The sequence below is a fragment of the Schistocerca gregaria genome, chromosome 9 (assembly GCF_023897955.1).
Source record: "Schistocerca gregaria isolate iqSchGreg1 chromosome 9, iqSchGreg1.2, whole genome shotgun sequence".
Lineage (NCBI taxonomy): Eukaryota > Metazoa > Arthropoda > Insecta > Orthoptera > Acrididae > Schistocerca > Schistocerca gregaria.
Window position 1 is genome coordinate 243,865,196 of NC_064928.1, and position 25,592 is coordinate 243,890,787.

At 44.4% G+C, this 25,592-nt stretch overlaps 1 protein-coding gene across 5 annotated transcripts in view; it reads left to right on the forward strand.

The window, feature by feature from the left end:
• LOC126291845 (alpha-(1,6)-fucosyltransferase-like) overlaps window positions 1–25,592 on the forward strand; it is a 367,775-nt gene that overhangs the window by 60,423 nt on the left and 281,760 nt on the right. Inside the window, exon 1 of one of the 5 annotated variants that reach the window (XM_049985559.1) lies at window positions 17,439–17,481. The exons of the other annotated variants lie outside the window; for them this stretch is intronic. The gene's annotated coding sequence lies outside the window, so the exon portion shown is untranslated. Of the gene's footprint in view, window positions 1–17,438; window positions 17,482–25,592 lie in introns of those variants that run through there. 5 annotated transcript variants of the gene reach the window in all.

The following is a 25,592-nucleotide window of genomic DNA, read 5'->3' on the forward strand; positions in this document are numbered from 1 at the left end:
TTTGTTTATGACTCAGGGTATCACAGTCAGAGAAGGCTGATTAATAAAATAATACATTTTTGGCCCGTAATAGGTCAATGTGTGTGTACTTTTCGTCACGAGCCCTCTGTACCATGGTGTGTGATTTATTGCAGTCTCGGTACTGTACCCTGTTCTGTATCCTTCGTACCGATCGCTGCAGTAGGTTAGCCTCGGTAGTGACGTCATTTTGGGTTCTTTGTCCGACGTTTCAATTCACTAAGCTTCTGAGACAACTGTACCGAGGGGTTTAGATTTTCGGTATGGGCCTCTTGTTCGGTTCAGTGTGGTTTAGTTACACCTAGAATTTGTTGTTTTAAACGTATTGAGCGGTTTTAGCTTCGGATTTAGTGATTGTGTTACTGAAGAACCGCCACATCCAGGTGGAGAGTGAGTTCATAATAGACTATTTTCCTTTTTTAGAAATATGACGTGTATTATTGTTACTATGAATAATTATAAAATGAAAAAACAGTTTTGGTCAATATTCTCACAAAATACCTATTATTTTTATGTAAATAAGAAATGAACAATCATTAAATTTCATTACGTTGACTCTGCTTACATATATCACTTGAGTGTTACCTCAAATTACTAGTGACTTTGCGTACTTCGGTTTACTTATTAATTATCGATACGCGTTTAAAACTTTTAAGTAAAAATTCAAAGGAATTTTGTGAAGCCTGATAGAGGAAACCTTCCAAAATTTCATGCATTTACGGCTTACGCCCGCATCATTCAGCAACAAAGTGAGCCTGCGTCTCTCTCGACTGGAATTATATGAAATAAAGCGAAATTGGTAAGGCAACGAACTGCCATCTTGAAGGTCGTAGGTTTGCATACCACAGGATACGAAAGTATTTCCTTTTTTCCTCTTCGTGTTTCTAACACATTCTGAGACTTCGTTAATCGCCGAAGTTAAGCTGTTTTCTGAAATATTCGTTGTTATTTACACGAAAGAGCGCACTTTCTCAGTTACGAGTCTCTTCGATTTCGTGACTTCCATATCTTTAAGAAATGAAAAGATGAAATTGCTGTGCGTGAAACAATGACAGTGACATTTATACTTTTTTCTTAAATTTTCCCTGAGACATTTAAGTCTCTAATTTATCTACGATAACGTTGGAAGCTGAAGAAGTGAATTATGGTAGTGTAATGGTCAGCATATCTGCCTAGTAAGCAAGAAGACCCGGGTTCGAGTCCCGGCTGCAGCACAAATTTTAATTAACTTCTTCAGCTTTCAACGTTATCGTGTTTATACTTTTGTTTTCACAAATAATTCACCATTTTTTTCTGAATACGTAGCGATTTCCGAGAGTGTGGTCAGACAGGAACCTAAGATCACAACTTACATTACTGCGAATGAAGCTTGCAGCAGTCGTTTTTCTACTCTAGTCCCAAGAATTTATCTGCGATCGAATCCTTAACAACAGTAGACAGAGATGAAAGATTCCTGCCACAATATTTTCAGACTATACCACCATGTATGAAAAACTTTGATTTATCAGGTGCATATTATAAACTACAGCGAACTTCTATAGGTGCACTCGCCACATGCTCTCGAAAAGGCGTTTTTTTTTTAATTTTATTTTTACGAACCAAATCTTTGACGTGTCATATGGGGAAGTAGGCTAATTCATGATTTGGCTCTCTAGGAGCGAGATACAACCACAGTCTATGCATATCATCTCATACTTTGACGCTCTTTTAAACAACTTTTCGGGTTCGTGAAGATGTATTCCGATTATGCAATTATTTGAAGGTTTGTCACACGCGGTTCGCCAGTTTTATTTGTGATGCATCTTCACGAATAAAAGATAGCTACAAACAAACTGCCTTCAGTGAGTTGCATTAGATGGAACGTACCTCTACCAATTTTGAAGCAATTAAGGAACGACGGAAAACAGAAAAAATGACGAATTTTTTGGGCCTTTCTATAGATTTATTTGTGCGTGGTACTACACTCTATTCCTAACTCATATTCCTAAACGTAACATCCAAAAGAAGACGTCGATGTGAATGAAAATTAACTGACATAATGTGACGTTTATGGCAGTCTCCACGACACAGTCAATATTTTATCGTTATCGTGCATTCATGGAAGCACGTGGTGAGCGAAATTTGAACAGTATTACGTACTCTTAACCACACTTTTCGGTACTGTGAAGAATAGCCAGCAGGTGTGGGCTGCTAGCCGCTTCGAGTTCGTGCCGCTGTGGCGCTGCAGTGTGCATGCACGGATCCTACGCAGATTGCTTTTGACTGGTTGGCGCGAGGGGAACTTACAACAGCGTTTCGGTTCGCTAGGACCTTTCGGCATCGCTTCCGAAATGCTTACAAAATAATGCTGGGACTCTCCTTCGAAAACAAGACCGTTCGGTGCGCTCGCCTACCGAACCGATCGGCAAAATGGCGGAAAGATACAGAGTAGGTCCTCTGATGTCCATCTGTAAGGAACCGCCACTGCTACACTGCCCCTACCGCCCCCCCCCGCCCCCCTCCTCCCTTCTCTGTCCAGATGTTTGTCCTGACGACGGTGAGTGCCACGTGACGGGAACTGGTGTCTGGGGGGGGGGGGGGTAGCAACACCTGCCCGCCCCCCCCCCCCCCCTCCCTCCCTTCTCTGTCCAGATGTTTGTCCTGACGACGGTGAGTGCCACGTGACGGGAACTGGTGTCTGGGGGGGGGGGGGGGGGGTAGCAACACCTGCTTCCTGCCGTTCGTCACACCGGCGGACGTTTACTGTCCGTGATTGCCGGGTGTTAATTTTGCATACGGGACAGACGCGAGTGTTAGGAAATGGCGCTGCGTACGAGCGCGGGTGGAATGAAGCATGGCACGTAGAATGCAGCTTAAGCTACGGCAGGATATTTTTCTTAGGCTGCTAGACGTGGGGTAGACAGGCTTCGACAGCTGTCTAGTGGTTGTTGTTGTCGCCGCGTCGTCGTCGTCGTCGTCGTCTTTACTTGTCTAGTGTCGCCCACTATCCAATCACATCTAGTGAGGATCGCAAGCCTCGTTTCAACCCGAGAGACGGCGTTTAAACTTCACAACCGGAAAGTCGAGACTGAAAAGCCCTGTTGTTGCCTTGTTGTTGTTGTGGTCTTCAGTCCTGAGACTGGTTTGATTCAGCTCACCATGCTACTCTATCATGTGCAAGCCTCTTCATCTCCCAGTACCTACTGCAGCCTACATCCTTCTGAATCTGCTTAGTGTAGTCATCTCTTGGTCTCCCTCTACGATTTTTACCCTCCACGCTGCCCTCCAATACTAAATTCGTGATCCCTTGATGCCTCAGAACATGCCCTACCAACCGATCCCTTCTTCTAGTCAAGTTGTGCCACAAACTCCTCTTCTCCCCAATCCTATTCAATACCTCCTCATTAGTTATGTGATCTACCCATCTAACCTTCAGCATTCTTCTGTAGCACCACATCTCGAAAGCTTCTATTCTCTTCTTGTCCAAACTATTTATCTTTCACGTATCACTTTCATACGTGGCTATACTCCATACAAATACTTTCAGAAACGACTTCCTCACACTTAAATCAATACTCTATGTTAACAAATTTCTCTTCTTCAGAAACGCTTTCCTGGCCATTGCCAGTCTACATTTTCTATCCCCTCTACTTCGACCATCATCAGTTATTTTGCTCCCCAAATAGCAAAACTCCTTTACTACTTTAAGTGTCTCATTTCCTAATCTAATACCCTCAGCATCACCCGATTTAATTCGAGTACATTCCATTTCCTCGTTTTACTTTTGTTGATGTTCATCTTTTATCCTCCTTTCAAGACAATATCCATTCCATTCAACTGCTCTTCCAAGTCCTTTGCTGTATCTGACAGAATTACAATGTCGTCGGCGAACCTTAAAGTTTTTTATTTCTTCTCCATGGATTTTAATACCTACACCGAATTTTTCTTTTGTTTCCTTTACTGCTTGCTCAATATACAGATTGAATAGCACCGGGGAGAGGATACAACCCTGTCTCACTCTCTTCCTAACCACTGCTTCCCTTCCATGTCCCTCAACTCTTACAACTGCCATTTGGTTTCTATACAAATTGTAAATAGCCTTTCCCTCCCTATATTTTACCCCTGCCACCTTCAGAATTTGAAAGAGACTATTCCAGTCAACATTGTCAAAAGCTTTCTCTAAGTCTACAAATGCTAGAAACGTAGGTTTGCCTTTCCTTAATCTAGCTTCTAAGATAAGTCGTAGGATCATTATTGCCTCAGATGTTCCAATATTTCTACGGAATCCAAACTGATCTTCCCCGAGGTCGGCTTCTACTAGTTTCTCCATTCGTCTGTAAAGAATTCGTGTTAGTATTTTGCAGCTGTGACTTATTAAACTTATAGTTCGGTAATTTTCACATCTGTCTACACCTGCTTTCTTTGGGATCGGAATTATTATATTCTTCTTTAAGTCTGAGGGTATTTCGCCCGTCTCATACATTTTGCTCGCCATATGGTACAGTTTTGTCAGGACAGGCTCTCCCAAGGTCGTCAGTAGTTCTAATGGAATGTTGTCTACTCCCGGAGCCTTGTTTCGACTCAGGTTTTTCAGTGTTTCAGTGCTCTTTCAAACTCTTCACGCAGTATCGTATCTCCCATTTCATCTACATCCTCTTCCATTTCCATAATATTGTCCTCAAGTACGTCGCCCTTGTATAGACCCTCTATATACTCCTTCCAACTTTCTGCTTTCCCTTCCTTGCTTAGAACTGGGTTGCCGTCTGAGCTCTTGATATTCATACACGTGGTTCTCTTCTCTCCAAAGGTCTCTTTAATTTTTCTGTAGGCAGTATCTATCTTACTCCTAGTGAGATAAGCTTCTACATCCTTACATTTGTCCTCTAGCCATCCCTGCTTAGCCATTTTGCACCTCCTGTCGATCTCATTTTTGAGACGTCTGTATTCCTTTCTTGCATGCTTCATTTACTGTATTTTTATATTTTCTCCTTTCATCAATTAAATTCAATATTTCTTCTGTTACCCAAGGATTTCTAGCAGCCCTCGTCTTTTTACCTACTTTATCCTCTGCTGCCTTCACTACTTCATCCCTCAGTACTACCCATTCTTCTTCTACTGTGTTTCTTTCCCCCATTGCTGTCAATTGTTCCCTTATGCTCTCCTTGAAACTCTCTACAACCTCTGGTTCTTTTAGTTTATCCAGGTCCCATCTCCTTAAATTCCCACCTTTTTGCAGTTTCTTCAGTTTTAATCTACAGGTCATAACCAATAAATTATGGTCAGAGTCCACATCTGCCCCTGGAAATGTCTTACAATTTAAAACCTGATTCCTAAATCTCTGTCTTACCATTATATAATCTATCTCATACCTTTTAGTATCTCCAGGATTCTTCCATGTATACAACCGTCTTTTATAATTCTTGAACCAAGTGTTAGCTATGATTAAGTTATGCTGTGCGCAAAATTCTACCAGACGGTTTCCTCTTTCATTTCTTAGCCCCAATCCATATTCACCTACTACGTTTCCTTCTCTCCCTTTTCCTGCCTTAACTACCTTCAAATGAGATTCCGAGTGCCGACAACTGGACTGCGAAGATTCGCCGCTGACAATCCAGCATACCACCTTCAGCTAACCATCTTAGCCTAACAGTGTTCGGTGTCAACACGAAAAAGAACACTTTCAGATTGCAGGTGTACAAATGAAGTTTATTACTGTCCAGATGGCCTAGCGAAGAACGTGACTGTTTCCCTGACCGCCTCTTCCGGGCAGCTCATATCGCCGTCCTTTCTCAGAACCCTTATCTTACAGCTCAAGGCCACACTTGCGACTCCTCGCCACTCGCAGAGCAAGCCAACAATACGCCTGAGCGGAACTCGCGGCCAGCTCACGGGAGCTCAGTCGGGATTTCCTCTGCCTTCCGTATCGCAACTCAGGTCACTCGCTTCGTCACCGGGGTCACCTACTACCTACTTACGGAATACACGCCCAAGGCACCACCACCGCCTCACAGGGCGTCTCCGTCTACATGACTGCTCTGCGATCAACTTGTAAGTGCCTCACGGAGGGTTCATTGAATCACTTCCACACTATTTCTCTATCGTTCTCTGATTTCTCTTACTGTACTAAGAGGATCATTTCTCCTTATGAAGGTAGGCGTCAACAACATATTTTCGCATTCATCTATTATAATACTCCGCAAGCCCTATAATGGTGTGTGGAGGAGAGCACTTGAGGTACGAGTAACTGAAGCTTCCTACCCCGTTCCCCTCGCGAATGGCGTGCGGGAAGATTGATTATCCATAAGCCTCTGTACTGGCTCTAGTTTTTCGTGGTGTTCCTTCAACAGTGTCTATTTGGGAGGAAGTAATATGTTGTGAAGTCCTACCCTTCCCGGAAAGTGCTCTCTCGAAATTTCAATAGCAAATTTCTCCGTGATGCACGACGCCTCTCTTGTTACGTCTGCCAGTAGAGTTTTTTGAGCATCTCCGTAACCCTCCCGCGCCGACTAAACGGTATCCTGACGAAGCGCGCCGATCCTCGTTCCATCTTCTCTCTCTCTCTCTCTCTCTCTCTCTCTCTCTCTCCCTCTCTCCCTCTCTCCCTCTCCCCCTCTCCCCCTCTCCCCCCTCTCTTCCTCTCCCACTCCTATCAACCCTGCCTGACGAGGCTCCCAGGTAGACGAACACTACTAAAGAATGGATCGAATAAGCGCCTTATAAGTCACTTCGTTCGTCGATGAGCTACATTTCATTAAGAGGCTTCCTATGAATGTGAGTGTGGCATCTGCTTTTCCCAGCTTTTTTTTACGTGATCATTCCACTTAAGGTCGCTCTGGATAGTTATTCCTAGATTTTTTAGGGCAGATACTGTTTCCAGCGGTTTGTCATCATAGTGTAGCTGTACGGTAGTGAATTTCTTTTCCTATTTATGCGCAGTGTGTTACATTTATTTACATTCGCATGATTCATCAATTCTCTGGAGGTCATGCTGTAAATAGTTACTATCTTCTGGCAGTGCTACTTCGATATAGACAACCGCATCATCTGCGAGCAGCCTTAAAGAACATCCGATGCTTTCTACGGCATCATTTGTATATATTGTGAACGGCAACACTTCAAATGGCTCTGAGCACTAAGGGACTTAACGTCTGAGGTCATCAGTCCCCTAGAACTACTTAAACCTAACTAACCTAAGTACATCATACACTTCCACGCCCGAGGCTGGATTCCAACCTACGACCGTAGTGGTCGCGCGGTTCCAGACTGTAGCACCTAGAACCGCTCGGCCACCCCGGCCGACACGGTAACAGTCCCGTCACACTTCGTTCCGTGCTCCGAAAATTGCCTTTACACTGTTCCCTTGAGAGCGACGTGTTGAGTTCTGTCTGCAAAGAAGTCTTGAATCCAGTCCCAGCTTGGAGGAGAATGTTGATAATTGAAATTTCGTGACAAAACCTCTCTGCAACGAAAAACACGTTTGTTTTAATGATTGCTGTCTCACCTCGCGTATCATGTCCGTGGCGCTCTCCCCTCTATTTCACCATAATACAAAACGATTCTCTTTCTTTGGACTTTTTCAATGTCTAGCGTCAATCGAATCTGGTAACGCTACCACATAGCACAGCAGTCCTCGAGCAGATGACTAACAAGTGTAGTGAAGGCAGTCTCTTCAGTAGACCTGCTCCGTCTCGTAAATGTTCCGCCAGCAAAACCGAGTCTCGGTTTGCCTTCCCCACAACACTCTCTGGGTGACCGTTACAATTTAAGTTCTTAGTATTTGTAATTGCTAGGTATTTAGTTTAATTCTCGGCTTTTAAATTTGTGTGATTTATCGTGTAACCGAAATTTAACGGATTTCTTCTACTGCTCACGTGAATGACGTCAGACTTTTCGTTATCTAGTGTTGCCAGTGTCCGCACCGTACAGATACACTATGTGATCAAAAGTATTCGCACACATGGTTGAAAATGACTTAAAATTTCGTGGCGCCCTACATCGGTAATGCTGGAATTCAGTATGGTGTTAGCGCAGCCTTAGCCTTAATAACAGCTTCAACTCTCGCAGGCATACGTTCAATCAGGTACTCGAATGTTTCTTAGGGAATGGCAGCCCATTGTTCACGGAGTGGTGCACTGAGGAGAGGTATCGATGTTGGTCGGTGAGGCCTGGCACGAAGTCGGTTTCCTCAAACATCCCAAACGTGTTCTATAGGATTCACAACAGGACTCTGTTTCAGCCCAGTGCATTACAGGGATGTTATTGTCGTGTAACCACTCCGACACAGGCCGTGAATCATGCACAGGTGATCGATCGTGTTGAAAGATGCATTCGTCATCCCCGAATTGCTCTTTAATAGTTGGAAGCAAGAAGATGCTTGAAACATCAATGTAGGCCTGTGCTGTGATAGTGCCACGCAAAACAACAAGGGCTCTAAGCCCCTTACATAAAAACGCCATCTTCTCCGAATTTTACAGTTGGCACTACACACGCTGGTAGATGATGTTCAGCGGCCATTCACCATACCCACACCCTGCCATCGGACCGCCACTTTGTGTACCGAGATTCGTCACTTAACAAAACCTTTGTCCACTGTTCAATCGTCCAATGTTGCGCTCCTTACACTAAGCGAGGCGTCGTTTGGCATTTACCGGCGTGATGTGTGGCTTACGGGCAGCCGCTCGACCATCATATCCAAGTTTTCTCACCTCCCGCCTAACTGTCATAATACTTGCAGTGGAGTCCTGTGTGATGGTCGTTGTCGGTCAACAGACGAGGTCGGCCTGTACGCTTTTGTGCTGTACGTGTCCCTTCACGTTTCCAGTTCACTATCAGATCGGAAACAGCGGACCTAGGGATGTTTAGGAATGTGGAAATCTCGCGTACAGACGTATGACACAAGTGACACCCAGTCACCTGACCACGTTCGAAGTCCGTGAGTTCCGCGGAGCGCCCCATTTTGCTCTCCGGTGATGTCAAATGACCACTGAGGTGACTGATATGGAGTACCTGGCAGTAAGTGGGAGCATAATGCATCTAGTATGAAAAAGGTTTGTTTTTGGAGGTGTCTGGATACTTTGGATCATATAGTGTATCTTGCGTAAATCATTCTTCAATTAGTTTTTATCTTCTGATACAGCATCATATGCAAACAGCATGATAGAGTTGCTTGCTCGTCTTTTCTCCGAAATCTTTTATATAGATTAGAAACAGGGAGAGCGCTAACCATCACGTAATTTAGTTCGATTACAGTCAATTACTCTTGTTTTCCATTTGTTGATGTTCATTTACAACCATATTTCGAGATACTATTCATTCCGTTGAACTGCACTTCCAAGTCCTCGGCCGTGTGTGACAGATCATCGTCGATAGACTGCAAAGTTTATATTTGTTCTCCCTGGTGTTCAGCGGTTTTTCCAAATTTTCCCAGGTTTCTGTCAGAGGTTGGCCTGTGTACGGATTGAGTGACGATGGGGAGAGGGTGCAGCTCTCAGACCCCGGTGTGCTGCAGGTAGCAGAGAATCTGCGTTGTTGATGCTGTGGGGCCAGGCGTAAACGAACGGCACTGTGCGGCTGGCGATCCACGCGGCGAGGTGGTCTGTGACAACACCGACTCAAAGGAAGTTGTCAGGGAGCGCGGGCGAGACGGGGGGGGGGGGGGGGGGGGGGGCGGTGCACGCAGCTGGCAGGGCTGTGTCGACACAGGCGGGGGACGGCCCGCTACCCTCATCTCACGACTGTCTTGACCTGTGGGCGGCCGTTCGTTTCTAAAAAACAAAATAACGCCCCTTCGAAACTCGAGATTAAGACGTGAAATAAAAATGCTCTTCCGATTACGGTAGTACGAAGAATATTTTTCTCGATATGCTCCCCCTCGTTTCACTTACATTTGTAGATTTAGCACGCCGAACGGGACGGGCAAGTACTGAAGATCCCGCCCAGAACTTCAATCCGCTCGGGGAATGCCTCGCGCTCGCGTTGATATCGCACGTTTGGAAGACGAAACTCACTTTTCTTTCGTCAGCGTAGCGTACTGCAAGCGATGCAGCATGTAACGCTTTTGTGTGCGGCTTGTACGGTGTTCCGCCTTTCCAGTCGTTAATTTTACGCCTTAGGCGGCCTGACAGTGTCGAACTGCCAGAGGCTGTCTCAGTGCGTCTTTGTGCCCGTGAAGCGACCGACGCCAGGTAACGGATCAACACAGTTTCTCGGACGTTGTTTTTGAGTCGGAAAAACTTAAACATTTTACGTCAAGAGGTGCTTCTTAAACATGATACAGTGTTGACGCATTACTTAACGACTGTCAGTTGACCGACATTAGTTCTCTGGAAATAAATATTCATTACAGGAAACATGTCAGACATGGACTGGGAGCGGTTGGGTTGAAGGTTGGTTGTAAATGTTCAGCATTGAGAGAATTAGTAGCGATGTTTTCATTTTTTTCCCTACAAACTCTAAATCATTTGCAAGTTGTAATTTATATTAAACTTAAAACGCAAGAATATTATTGGGACGCTCTTCAAAATAAATAGATAAACTAGACAGGAGATAAATCACTAAACCGTAGACCTCAAAGATACGTGTCAGATTCAGGTCATTTTGATTACAGTACGATAAGAGTTACATCGAAATTATCCTTGTTATTGGAGAACAGCTATGAAAGACCGTCGTCGCTGTAGACCACTGACATGTCCTCCGTTTGGTCCGAGGTGTCCCTCCTCGATTTAGTGCGGCCCTTCTAACACCCTGTCTCACTTCCGTGGAACATCTGTCTGTTGTCAGGTGTGTCGGCCTCTCCCCGTCCGTCCCAAACGCCTGTCCGTAGCCGCCTCCTCCTTGTGACCGCCTCGGGCAACCTTCCTTTTTCCTGGTGCACTTCCTCCTTTCCTGGTGACCTACAGCCTACTGTCCGTCACTGATCTTTGCATCCATTACTTTGCGGAGAACACGCCTTTTGAAATTTCTGCGCCTCCGTTAGTCTGGATATTCCATCATTCGAACGCTTTCACTATCATACACACATACTTGGTTTTGTACTGAACAATTCCAGGTAAGCTACAAATAGCTTAGTTATCATTCTTCGTTGCTGCAAGCTTGTATCGGCTATAATGTAATTCTCAAGTAAACCTGTAAATAATATATTTGGTGAGTCTCCTTACATTTATAAAGTTCAACAGAAAGGTGAGTTTGCATACATACTTACGTCTAATATTGCATCAGTGAGTAAACTATCGACTATATATTTGTTGCTGGATGGCTATAATCTTAGTTTTGTTCGTATAGAATATTTCTGAGTAGTAGTTTTGACTACTGGAATGACAGTTTATTCTCGTCGGTGCTTTATGTTTACAGTGCACACTCTGCTAGACTGTGATGTTTGTTGCGTTTCGGTGCTTTTATAATTTTGTTACTATTTGTATCTGTGGCTATCTGTGCTTTTCTGTTTACTGCGATTTTTATTCGTTCTCGTTTTCCAAAATGCCGATAAAATTTCGTAGATAATGTGTTAGAGATCGATTTGTTCATGTAGCGCTTGGACAATTTTTTTGTGTGTGCATATATTTCTAATTCTTCCACGATGTCCCAGCTAATACCACTCACTAGCAAAGATTGCACTGTAAACATAAAGCATCAACGAGAACAAACTATCATTCCAGCTGTCAAAAGTATTTCGCAAAACTATTCTATACAAACAAAACTTAGGTCATTACTGCGACTTCGCAACAAATACACAGTTTGCTTACTGATGCAATAGGGGCATCTATTCCAACTAGACGTAAGTACGATTGCAAACTCACCTCTCTGTACAACTTTATAAACTTAAGGAGACTCACTAAATGTAACAAGTACAGGTTTACTTGAGAGTGGTGCTGTAGCCGAAACAAGCTTGTAGTAAATAAGGATTACTAATTACACGATTTGGCACTTACCTGGAATTGTTCGTTGCAGAATTTCGTATTTAACATACTCGTTGCTGCGGACCCGACTGAAAAGAAGATACACTTTGTTTCAGTTGCTGTATTGTAGTGCTTCCGTTTCGCTCGTGTGCAGACGGCGTTTCTGTTGTTTAACGCACGGCTCGCGCGCAAAGCATTGGCCGTCTTTCCTCGCCCGAGTTTTTGGCGCCTTTGCAGCTAGTCTCTACGTAATTAATGCCTTCAGCTCGTTTTCTCTGACCTTACTATGTATTCAAGTGTCTTTTTCTAAAGTAATAATTAATTTATACATGAATACATTTAGAAAGTTCGGAGATTTGTGTCTGCATCTTGCATGGTGACGACCTGTCATATATATCATTTCGAAATTCTTCAGACACGCAAGGGCTTGAATGTTTGTTGGCAGGAGACTGGCAGTGTCGGTACTCCACAGTATGACGTGCGTCGCGATTGCGTCGTCTACAGGCTCGCACACACGGGCTAGACGAGGCCAGCGTACGGCGCACGCAGGAAGGATAGCCAATGCACCGGCGTTCGCCTTCTCACCCACTCCAAGGGTTCCGGCCGTGTGGAATCTCAGTTGTCTCTGAAAACATGCCCACGTTGCACCCCGTTTCATTATTGTTACCAAGTAACGATTTATTAGCAGTTACACCGGCCGGAGTTAGAAGGGAAGAAGTGGATTTGGAAGTCGTCGCGGAAGCAGCATTTATTTTACTGTAAGAAGAAGAAACGACGCTTCTGAAAATGTAGGGAGCAGTGTGGTGAGACAAAATTAACGTCTACTTTAAAGCTGAATCGTAATCGGGGCTGTTTAATATTTTTTTTCCCTAATGAAAGCAACAGATTGGGAACTACAATAGAATTGTGTAGGCTCTAAAATTTGGAAGCGTGACACCTCTTTTAGGAGAGCTGTATCTACAGCACAAGGTTAATAGTCAGTCCCAGTTTTATTTGTTTCTCTTCGTCGTTCACGGCGAAAAGGTGTCAGTGGAGGCATTATTTCCTTTCTCATATCGTGTGTGTCATTTTGAAATAGCTGAGTTATTTCCCTCCACGCGTGTAGTCTCTTCAGTTTGTTTTTGTAATCGCAGTTAGTAGGGGCTCTTAAACATTCCCGTTCACGATAAAAGCCAACCAGGTCTTTCTCCATATTCCACTCTATACACCAGTTTATTTAAACACAATGAATACACACGCTTAACGAGGGCCGGCATTGCCTCCGGGGGAAGCAACTACTGCTGAAATTAAGTTCCTCTGCCGGTTTGGCTGGCGCACGACCCTCTCTTCCGCCGTGAAGACCCACCCCAGTGCCTTGTCGGTGCGGCGGCCGGTTGACGGTGGCCGATATTCTGTCGCACTGTCCCGCTTCAGCTGCCCTGCGACGGAATTCCAAGTTACCAGACTCGTTACCATTGTTTTCAGCGGACAACGCTTCATCGGCTCATTTAGTTTTACATTTTATAGGTGGGGGGTTGCTGCTTCTGTCGTTCTGTTTTAGTCCATGTTCTTTCGCAATCTGTGTTCTCTACCCTAGTGGTTTTAGGCTGGAGGTTTTAATGGGCTGCAGATTGGCTGACTTTTCCTTTTTTATTCTCGTGATCAGCCAGCCATGGTCGCGTGCTGCATTGTTTTCTACCTGTTTATTGCGTCTCTCTGCGTTTTCTTGTCTTATTTTGCCCATTGTAGTGTCTGTTGTCCTTCAGTAGTTCTTGTGGGGTTTTTCCTCTCCAGGTTTTATGCAGTAATTCTTGTTTGTTTTATTGTTCCCTCGGGTACATTTTTTTATAGGAACAAGGAAACGATGACGGAGCTGTCCCCCCTCCCCCCGCCTCTAAACGGCCAACATAGTCACTGCATGTATGTTGCAGGCCCGATCTCGTGTTCGGACAAAAGACGTGCGGGTTCGTCGCCGGTCTCGGCTGGAGTTCGGAGGCACTACAGCCACAGCTGCTGATAAGTCGGCAGCTGTGTGGGGAGCGGGCAGCGCCGAGTAAACACGACTGCGTCAAACCGGGCCGCAGTGTCGCAGGCCGTAATGTACACTGTACGTGCCCGCCACTGCTAACAGGGGAGGGCCAATCCAAACTTTCTCTTTGAAAATGCCTTGGTATAATATTGGATTACCTTCTAAACTGAGAAGAACGAACTGTCACTGCATGCATGTCCTAGCCGATTACACGTTTAGTAAGTCAGTCCCAGAAGCGTCCAGAAATTGACGGATGGCGTTGTGTGGATGTACACCCACACAGACGAGGCTGCTCACCATGAGCGGTCCTGCAGAAGGTACACAACACGTAACACTGAATTTCATCTGCTGTGTGTAGCTGACCGTGAGACATCTTCACAATTTTTTATTGTCCAGTACATAAGTGTAATTCTGTCGTGTGCCGTACGAAATACGAACCTACAGATCGGATTCGGCTGCAGAAGAATCACGTTGTTTTTTTTTTTTTTTTTTTTCTTTAAGCGCGGCGGTTTGGGACATATTATTAGCGTGTTTCGTTAGATATATATTAATCAACATCTCGTAGACCGCAGAGCACCATGGACGCAAAACTCTTCCAGAAATTACCAATCTTAGATAAATAAGTGCGGGAGGCCGTAAGCGAACCGGCGACCCGCACGTCCGTCTACAGCATACAGCCGGCTCTCTCTCTCTCTCTCTCTCCCCTCCCCTTTCCTTTCAGGAATTCAGGAACTAGAAAAATATATCCAATCGCAGTAAACGAAAGACTCGCTCGATCTTTAGTCCTTGGGAATGTGCACTACTGCGATGTGATTCTATACGGAACGACTAAGCTTGTAGCTAACGCTGCCGTGAGATGTGCTCGTGTGCCACATTCGGCCGTTCGATCGCGCCGCTCCTGTGAGGACGGAAGGTTCTCCAGCGCCCACGAACGCGTTTCTCGTCCACTTGGGTCCAGAGTGCGTCTCGTCGGGCATCAAAGACAGTTGTTCCAAGACAGCAATGAAAGCTCAGTCCACCCGAGTTTCTGTACATTTTCTCGGCGCTAAGTATTTCTCCATCTCCCTGTGCGTTTCAGCGATACTACGTACTGCGGAACAAAGTAGCCAGTAGCCAAGACTGAAGTGGAGATCTGCCAGCAGCTGCTGTTTGCCGTGTTGCTAATTTACTTTGCGTATTCATCACGTTTTCTTTCTTGCTCTGTTGCAGGTGAGAGACTCGCTGTCGCCGTTGCGAGAACTGAAGCGCATATTCATTGCTCTCCATTCTGCATACGAGTAAGTAGCTCATTGCACTGTTACCTAGTCTCGTCGACAGATTACTAGTAGATAATTGATGCTCATTGCGTTCGTTTCCGAAGAATTTGTGTTTTAGCGATATTGAACTAGCTCCCGTTTCGCAGCGATATGCAGTTATTAGACTTGTCAACCTGTGTAGTCGATACGAAACCAGAGCTCAGGTAGTGACAGAGGCGCCTGCCTCTGCGTCCTCACCGACCCTTATCACCCCAAGACACATGAATGCGTCAGCAGGTTGATTGCACACTGTCCCTCCTGGTGCATTTTCAAATGGATGGCTCTGAGCACTATGGGACTTAACATCTGAGGTCATAAGTCCTCTAGAACGTAGAACTACTTAAACCTAACTAACCTAAGGACATCAGACACATCCATACCCGAGGCAGGATTCGAACCTGCGACCGTGGCAGTCGCTCGGTTCCGGACTGAAGCGCCTAGAGCCGCTCGGTCACCGCGGCCGGCTCGTACATTTTCCTATGACCTATTATACCGACCTGTTACGATCCTAGGAGTGCGTGTCTCCTTTTCTGCTAGTTTCTCCTGGTCTTACGCCTGACCTGCGCGGAGTCAGTGTGTTGACGTGGAGTCGGCACTGCTAGAGGCGCAGGGCGGACGGATCCCTGCCAGTAGCTACACTGTTCTCTTCTGGACGGAATCCTCGTTTCGCCAATTATTGATGGCCGTAAAATATTTAGATTCTTCGACTGAAAAAGTCTACAGTCAGTTTCGTATCGTGGTAGATTCGGAAATTTGGTATATGAAGCATATGGCAAAATACTGCCCTATCAGTGTTTCTGCCGTTTGCCATAATCTGATATCAGTACCTTGAACCATTTAAGAGATACCAGGCATGGTATCAATATTTAACTTTCCCCTATCATTTGCGCACAGAAACGAAAATGAGTACACTACATACAGTTAATTTTCTTGAGATTGGAGGTGGACATAGATCTTGCGTGACGTTTAAAGAAGAAAAAACGTTAGTTACGTTTTGTATGCAGCAATGTATGACCCAATATACAGCAAAAGCAAACTCGCAGTGACCCATATTTTCACTGCAAACTATTCGAATTTCGTTCAGTACTTCACTTCATGTTGCAGTATCACAAAAACTGCGACCCTTAACGAAATTGCGAAGCTGACGAATGAGGCTATGAGATGTGAGAAATTCGATCTTTTGCGGAATTGTTTCTTTAAAATGGTTTGAGAGAAAAACTGCAGAGCAAGTGGGGCCGCGTGACATTGCCTTCCCTTGCGGGTTGGCCGGCGTTCTGTGTGGGGACCCTTTCTTCCCGGCCGGAGTCTCCGAGCGGTTCGAGGCGCTTCAGTCTGAAACCGCGCGACCACTACGGTCACATGTTCGAATCCTGCCTCGTGCATGGGTGTGTGTGATGTCCTTAGTTTAGGTTTAAGTAGTTCTAAGTTCTAGGGGACTGGTGACCATAGATGTTAAATCCCATAGTGCTCATAGCCGAAACGTCATTGTGTCGGTTTACAGTAACAATTAGTACTGAATTGAGGAAAACAGTGTGTAGCTTCTGGTATGTTGCTGTAGATAAGAAAGTTCTGTGTTTTGGACTTTTGACAAAATGCTCTGTTCGTTGCGCACTATCATTTGACAGAATCTTGTTTCGATATCTCGACCGGTTCAGGAGATATGAGGGATGTTACGCATATTTCACCCTCGTGCGCGTGCGATCGAAAGTCAATGTACTACATAAAATCCGTTTTCTCGAGATTTGAGGCAAGCCTAAAGAAACAATCAGTATACTTGCTGCATCTCATACACGAGAACATACGCTACACAATGTCATAGGGCCTGTATTTTTCATTGCAAACTTTTCCAATTTCTTGCAGCGTCTTACTTAAATGCGAATATCACAGTAAGTATGACCATTAGCGAGATGATGTGCACTTCGCGGCAAAGCTGACATATAAAGTTACAGGTAACGTAAAAACAAGCGATTAGTCTCTGTGAAGTCGTTTGAGAGGGATTACAGGACGCGTGCCTCGATTCAGTCAGCGCAGTGCGTCGCTACGGGTCTCAGTATGGGCAGGGCGTGCTGGCACGTAACGTCGCGCCACTTCGCACGTCAGCCCGAGAGCGAGCCTATTGAGGCGGTGAGGAGGACGCGGGCAGGTCCACATCCGGGTGCCCCCCGCCCCCAGGCGCCGGCGGCGGAATGCAGCGGCGCCGCTGCAGCGCGCAGATTATTCCTGGCGCGGCTGCTAGGGCTTCGGGCTACGCGCGTACCGCCTGCATCGCGGCAGCGGCGAGCAGTGAGTGAGTACACCTCACTACGCCACTCCCTACTAACCACTGTCCAGGCTGCACCTTACCGAAGTTTTAGAACTATGTTATTCTGCAAGCGACGACTGTTCGGGTAGTGGAGCGAGCTTAAAAGCAAACACTTCTGTTCAAAAATGCGAAATTTGACGCAATGGTTTTCGTTGGAAGTTTTTTTTTCTTTTGTTGCTAATTTCGTGAAAGCCTAACTCGACAACAGCGCGTCGAATTGAGTACTTCAATTGTTCCGTAGAGTGGGTCGGGGGAAGATTCCCATCTTAAGGTTTGGAGGATCAAAAGGTGAGTTCAAAAGCCGGCAGTTCAGGTTCGCCAATAAAGTGGTTTTCACTGAGAAGCCTATTCTATGTAGAGGGCAGTTGGCGCTACGCTACCATTACTAATTATGCGCGTTCTGAATTTTTTATGAGCAGTGTAGTTTAGGTATTTCACTCCGAGCATATCGGGGTGAGATGACAGTTATTTAGGAAGGTGATTCCAGCGCAAGTTTTGTGCATTTATATTACAGTATAGCCAAGTACATAATTCGAAAAGCTGGTTTAATAGGGTTATAAAGAAGAAAATATGAAACAAAGATATAAATGCATTTAAGAAGCAGCAAATAACATGATTGCGTCGAGATTAAATCAGTTTTTTTGCACAGTTACTGCACACTGCAATTCTTTTGCAAGTGACACACAGAATTCAGTCCTCCTGTCGTCCATTTTTATCGCATTAATTCGTGGCGCACGGCACAATATAGTTACTGTGATTTCCTGGTCTGCTTGCTCCACTAATCCTGGACTACCTTGGGGTGCACTTCTTGCTTTTAATTCTCTGTGACCCAGATCTCGCATCTGATGTTCGATCGTGCTCTGTGAGAACTTTAACTGTTTTTCTTCTCCGCCGGCCGGTGTGGCCAACCGGTTCTAGGCGCTACAGTCTGGAACCGCGCGACCGCTACGGTCGCAGGTTCGAATCTTGCCTCGGGCATGGATGTGTGTGATGTCCTTAGGTTAGTTAGGTTGAAGTAGTTCTAAGTTCTAGGGGTCTGATGACCTCAGAAGTCAAGTCCCATAGTATTCAGAGCCATTCGAACCATTTTTGGGATTCATCTGGAAACTGTTGTGTACTGCTTAAGCTTTTGGGACCACAAAGCAAAGATAAGAGAGATTAGGGCTCGTACAGAGGCATATAGGCAGTCATTTTTCCCTCGTTCTGTTTGTGAGTGGAACAGGGAGAGAAGATGCTAATTGTGGTACGAGGTACCTTCCGCCACGCATCGTGTGGTGGATTACGGAGTATGTATGTAGATGTAGATATAGAAGCCAGTTTCGTCCATGTTGTACAGGTTTCCAGGTTTATCCAACAATCAATTTGCTGTTAATGCATCCAGGACTAAAGACAAATACGCTCCAATTGCTTCCGTATTCATAGTCGTTGCCCTTTCAATAGAGGCATTGCGGCTTTTTCCTTGCTAGAGGTAGGTAACGTTTCAGAAAGGGCTGTAACCAATCCCTGCCTGCCATGTTCTTTCTTTTGAAGAAATCACATTGCTTTCCGAAAATTGGAATACCAGCCAGCACACAGTTTCTCCGGCTGGTGGAAATACACACATCTGCAAGTTCCTCGCCTGGGTGACCAATTGTTTCTCCATCTATTTACCAAGAGTACATAATAATAATAATAATAATAATAATAATGTGATAGTTATTCGTCACTGAGAAAAGTTTGAAGCTAGTGGAAAAGTGCAGTTCGAGCACCCTTACTTAACATACAACTACTTTGCCTTCGAATCGTTAATTTTTAATTGGAAAAAATATTACGGTGCGAAACTATTCTAATTTGCCTCCATATTGAAAGAAAACGTTGTAATTAATAAATAGTACTTACTTTGTGGGCCCATGCTTTCTTTCATCGTTCTTCATTAGACGCCGTTTCAGACTTCTGTGTCGCGTTATGTATTCTTGAGAACCTAGAAAACAATTTATTCCACAGGTTCTAAATGTTCCCTATCACGTCCCGGGCATTTTCTATTAATATGAAGTATGTGTAGGCCAGGAGTAAAATACGGCATCTTATGCCGAGAGAACAGTGACATCCCATGGCAGGATCGGCAGTGTGGTCGCTGTATAGCAAGCGCGGATGGCGACCTACACTTGAAAATAATTGCCCACCATGGGTAAGGCGTCAGTAGCAGCTCACACCTTGCATTTGTTGGTTTCGAAACTGACAGATAGTTAACTCGGCAACATACGGAACGGCCTTTGCTGAATAGAACACGTTGCAAATGCGTAAAGATTGCTGTCGCGATCTGTCGCGGTGCTAGGGAAACGTCAGCTTTTGTTAGACGCCTCCCAGCGACCCATTCTACCGTTGGCCTTCAGAAAAGGCTGCTCACGTTTGCTTCGCTCCATTGCCCTCGGATTTGCCTCAGCAAGAAATTTCTTTAAAATGGGTCAAAATCGATGGTCGTTCGAAAAAAGCGTCGATTCTGTACGCGACCTGATTGATTGACTGACTGACTTACGGTGGCATGGAATCAGCCGTCCTGCAGGCATTCTATTTCGCGCAAATGTGTAGTTGTGAAAAACTTGGGTTGCCAATTACTTCCGCCGAATTTGACTAACAACAGGCTTGTTTCAATTGACGTAAGGAACTGCTCAAAAAGTTTCACCAACGAAATAAAAAATCCGTGTACGGCACCGTAAGATCTGTTACCCGCAGGAAAATAATGGCTCGTTTCTGAGGTAGAGTGCACATTCCGGATGTCGCGACCATTGCTGTGGAGCATTGAAAAACAATGCTAATTGATATACATATGTTTGTTTCCGACAGGACTTCGATAAACTGGGGAAACGCAATCGAAAACGGTGCACCATCCTTTTGGAATTATGGCAATGTGAGCTGTGGTTCAGTAGCAAAACGATGGAGTGTTTTACGTAAAAGAAAAGCGTCGACAGCGATTTTCATTATGTTAAGAACCTTTTGACTGCTTGTGAAACGCTGTTATTCTAGTACCGATACTAGACTAGGGAAAAAATGTTTCCAGAATCGGATCAAACGCTTGCAGAACAGTACATTTTTTTTTAAAAAAAGGCGAATATTTCGAGAAACAGTGAAACAGTTTGGGTCTTTTTAGGGTTCCGTGCCTCAGTCTTTAAAAAAGAAACCCGAGTAGCAGGCGTGTTCAACCTTTTAGCCGAACTGGACGGCTCTGGTAGAATGGTAGAAGTTTTTGGGCCACACAAAACATAATTACAATAACAATAACCGCTGGGGGGAGAGGGAGAGAGAGAGAGAGAGAACAGCATCTTATGGCAAGACGAAACTTTCGTTCATCGTAACTTTCCATAAATAGGATTTTATGTTTGTGTTTCGTTCCTTTTTCCTCTGTCGTGTGATACGAACTTGCTTCTTGTGCCGCAGTGATACCTGCCTTAAGCCAAATGCGCCCCTTATAGCATAACTTTGTTCTGTGTCCGTCCGACTGTTAAAAATCCCTTTTTTCTCGACAACGGGTAGACGTATCGAGTTGAAGTGTGTCTCACATACTGAGGCCAACGGTCCCTTGGTTGTGTAAAACTGTCAAGTTTCTATGACAATTCAGTCAACAGATACGACTATTTATGTCGCATGTGATCTAGAAAACTCACCACCAAGACTTGTAGGGTACTTCCCGTTGGCGCAGAATTATTAAATTTGGCAAGAAGCAAGGTTTCACTATACAAGCAAAGTAAAAAATCCGAAAGTTGCTAATTTGTAATTATGTGAGACAAAAAAATATTTCTTTCCTCATTTGTTATCCGGTATCAAAAGTAAAACGTTCTCGAAAACCTTGGAATCCTGGAACCGATATCTTGCCAGTGTCGGTGTCGAAAATGGTCGAAATCTTGGATTCCCGAAATAAATGAACTGTCTGTATATACACACAATCAAGTTTGTACGGAACCCTGAGTGCGCGAGTTCTGCTCGCACCTGGCTAGTTTTTTTCCTCCAGCAGCGGGCTACCGAATTAGGTCAACGGCTCATCGTTTCTTCAACTGGTACATTCATTGCAATTTTGAGACGCTATTTCTGCTTTCTTCTTTCTTTTTATATGTTTTTAACAGTGAGTATCTACCAACTTTACACTCGTTAACGTCAAGCTCCCTCGATGTAACTATGATGTTGATGCAACATCCTTCCCAGTTGTACTGTGGCTCTGCCGTATACGTGTGATCCCTCCGAACGTAATGCTGTAATAGTCATTATATTCCTTCTTCGTGTGAAAATGCGGTAAGCTGCAGTGTGGTCAACGATAAATTCGTTAAGATCAAAAGAACGAGACAGAAGAGCATGCCAGAAGTAACGGCTCCACTCTGGTGACAGCAGCTTTCACTGACTGCGGTACCACCTGTGCACTGAACCGCACGTCGCAGAGTGCCGCATGTTAGTAGTGACCTCGACCTCACCGTTCAGAACAGCACTACTTTAATGGCAGAACCACGTCACAGTTAGCGAAAAAACAGCGTTAAGATAACAACACCGGCGAGATAACGATACTGCGTGACGAGTTTGACAGAGCACTGAAACACTGAAAAACCTGAGTCGAAACAAGGCTCCGGGAATAGACAACATTCCATTAGAACTACTGACAACCTTGGGAGAGCCAGTCCTGACAAAACTGTACCATATGGCGAGCAAAATGTATGAGACGGGCGAAATACCCTCAGACTTCAAGAAGAATATAGTAATTCCGATCCCAAAGAAAGCAGGTGTAGACAGATGTGAAAATTACCGAACTATAAGTTTAATAAGTCACAGCTGCAAAATACTAACACGAATTCTTTACAGACGAATGGAGAAACTAGTAGAAGCCGACCTCGGGGAAGATCATTTTGGATTCCGTAGAAATATTGGAACATCTGAGGCAATAATGATCCTACGACTTATCTTAGAAGCTAGATTAAGGAAAGGCAAACCTACGTTTCTAGCATTTGTAGACTTAGAGAAAGCTTTTGACAATGTTGACTGGAATAGTCTCTTTCAAATTCTGAAGGTGGCAGGGGTAAAATATAGGGAGGGAAAGGCTATTTACAATTTGTATAGAAACCAAATGGCAGTTGTAAGAGTTGAGGGGCATGAAAGGGAAGCAGTGGTTAGGAAGGGAGTGAGACAGGGTTGTATCCTCTCCCCGGTGCTATTCAATCTGTATATTGAGCAAGCAGTAAAGGAAACAAAAGAAAAATTCGGTGTAGGTATTAACATCCATGGAGAAAAAATAAAAACTTTAAGGTTCGCCGATGACATTGTAATTCTGTCCGAGACAGGAAAGGACTTGGAAGAGCAGTTGAATGGAATGGATATTGTCTTGAAAGGAGGATAAAAGATGAACATCAACAAAAGTAAAACGAGGATAATGGAATGTACTCGAATTAAATCGGGTGATGCTGAGGGTATTAGATTAGGAAATGAGACACTTAAAGTAGTAAAGGAGTTTTGCTATTTGGGGAGCAAAATAACTGATGATGGTCGAAGTAGAGGGGATAGAAAATGTAGACTGGCAATGGCCAGGAAAGCGTTTCTGAAGAAGAGAAATTTGTTAACATAGAGTATTGATTTAAGTGTGAGGAAGTCGTTTCTGAAAGTATTTGTATGGAGTATAGCCACGTATGAAAGTGATACGTGAAAGATAAATAGTTTGGACAAGAAGAGAATAGAAGCTTTCGAGATGTGGTGCTACAGAAGAATGCTGAAGGTTAGATGGGTAGATCACATAACTAATGAGGAGGTATTGAATAGAATTGGAGAGAAGAGGAGTTTGTGGCACAATTTGACTAGAAGGAGGGATCGGTTGGTAGGGCATGTTCTGAGGCATCAAGGGATCACCAATTTAGTATTGGAGGGCAGCGTGGAGGGTAAAAATCATAGAGGGAGACCAAGAGATGACTACACTAAGCAGATTCAGAAGGATGTAGGTTGTTGTAGGTACTGGGAGATGAAGAAGCTTGCACAGGATAGAGTAGCATGGAGAGCTGCATCAAACCAGTCGCAGGACTGAAGACCACAACAGCTACAAAACACTGTCGGGGAAACGCAGTATTAGTTTTCGTAATGTGTGTGGTAATAAGTATGAGGTTAGCAGAATCTTAGAATTATCTTACCGAGTTTAGCGGTGATACCGCTGCAGCTTAGCACTTTTCCACGAGCAAACGAAAAAAAGCTATTAGAGAGCAGGTTTGAACACAGAACCCTTGCATTCGGAGGAAAGGCACTTAACCAGCAGGGCCACAGTACATCTGGAAAGTACGTTGCATTAATATCATACTAACATCGATGCAACTCACTGTCATGCACTTTTCGTAATACTTATATGTAAATAAAGAGTGTATAGCTTGTAGATTCTCACTTTTTCTTTAATCGTTTCGTCGCTATAATGACTAACGCAAGATGCTGCGATCGAGTTCACTGTTGTAGCTACGGCGTCGGAGAAGGCACTGGTTTTAAGCTTGAACTTTTGTCGGTTACATCTACAGATTAACTAATGAATACTTCTCGTGTTTCTTAGGTAAGAGTTCCTACAGCAAATATGAGTAGCCGTAGCTTGGTTGTCACTCCAGCGCGCCGCCGTTTGAGTGCGCCATAAGCGGCTGCTCGTCAGCAAAGAGCGACAACTTGTGTAGTCGCATTCCAGCCCAGCACAGCTGCATTCAGGTTTTTGTTGCTAGTAGAGGGAAATAATACGGGAAATTGCAAATAAATGCACGATATGCAAGCAGCTCGCAATAGCTGAACAGTCGTGTACCACATTATACAGTAAATGGACAAGTAGCTTAGCCCGAATAAATTTTGCAGTAAAAAATGACTAAAATAAAACGTACCTTAATCGCTTTCGCTGCTAGCTGAAGTGTCGTTGCTGCTATTGCTGTCGTCTGCTTGGATCACCAACGCTTCTGATGCTGTGTCAAGACAGTGGGCTCTTTGTGCATAACTGGTTTCAAATGGCTCTGAGCACTATGGGACTTAACGTCTGAGGTCATCAACTCTAGAACTTCGAACTACTTAAACCCAACTAACCTAAGGATACCACACACCATGCCCGAGGCAGGATTCGAACCTGCGACCGTAGCGGTCGTGCGGTTCCAAATTGAAGCGCCTAGAACCGCTCAAATCTGTATACATGACTCACTGAATTCCTCCAGACACTTTGGGAAACACTTTCTAGAACGGAGCGACACAGCTGTAAAGTATCATTTATTTTAAAAGTCTAGTTGTGCTGTGCTACCTTGGTCTTGCCAAATGCTCCAGTGCTTTCAGTTGGCAGTGCGCTACAGGCAACCACAGAAGTTTGATCACCTCGTGCACTGATCACGAGGTACTTTCCAAGAGGTATTCCTGCGCCCTGAGGTGTCGTTCCGCGTGTTCCAGTAGGCCAGCTGTAGTAAATTCCTCATTTGATGCGGCATTAGATGCAAGCTCTGTGTTACTGCTTTCCATCTATTCAGTAATAGAAACCTTTATCCATTTCGTAGATAAATTTCCTGACACTGGATTTATCATCTCTGATATGGAGCCTGATCTAAAACAATCGCAGATCTGTTGGTAATTTTTCGAGAACGCTCCTAAACCACTCTTAGTAGCGTCTTCCGTCCATTTCAGAATGGTAATCTGCACTTCCTTTTTGCCCAATAAAACATAAGTCAACATTTTACACGAACCAGTCTTCGTTCCCAATGCGGCACATTATAATAATTTTTCTAGAACGGGACGGTTTTTTGAATTCTTCTTTTCCAGCCATATCACTCTTCAGCACTTCTTCTGTGGTAACCGTAATTGAGACGTGTTTAATTGTGTCAGAATCGACTAAGTCAGGCAGACGGCTTGTCAGACGATCACCCGTTTTGCAGACAGTTTACGGAGTTATTTGGCGTGTTTGTAAGCGTAAACAGAAAATAAGGACAAAACATCATGACTGAAGAAAAAAAAGGTTGAAAAATTAAATGGCGAAGAAAATTGGGCTACCTGGAATATTCTCATGAAGGCTGTCTTGAAATGTGACGCTCTTTACGATGTTGTATGCGGATCTTTTGTGAATCCGGAAACAAATGTAGAAGATTATATAACGAAAT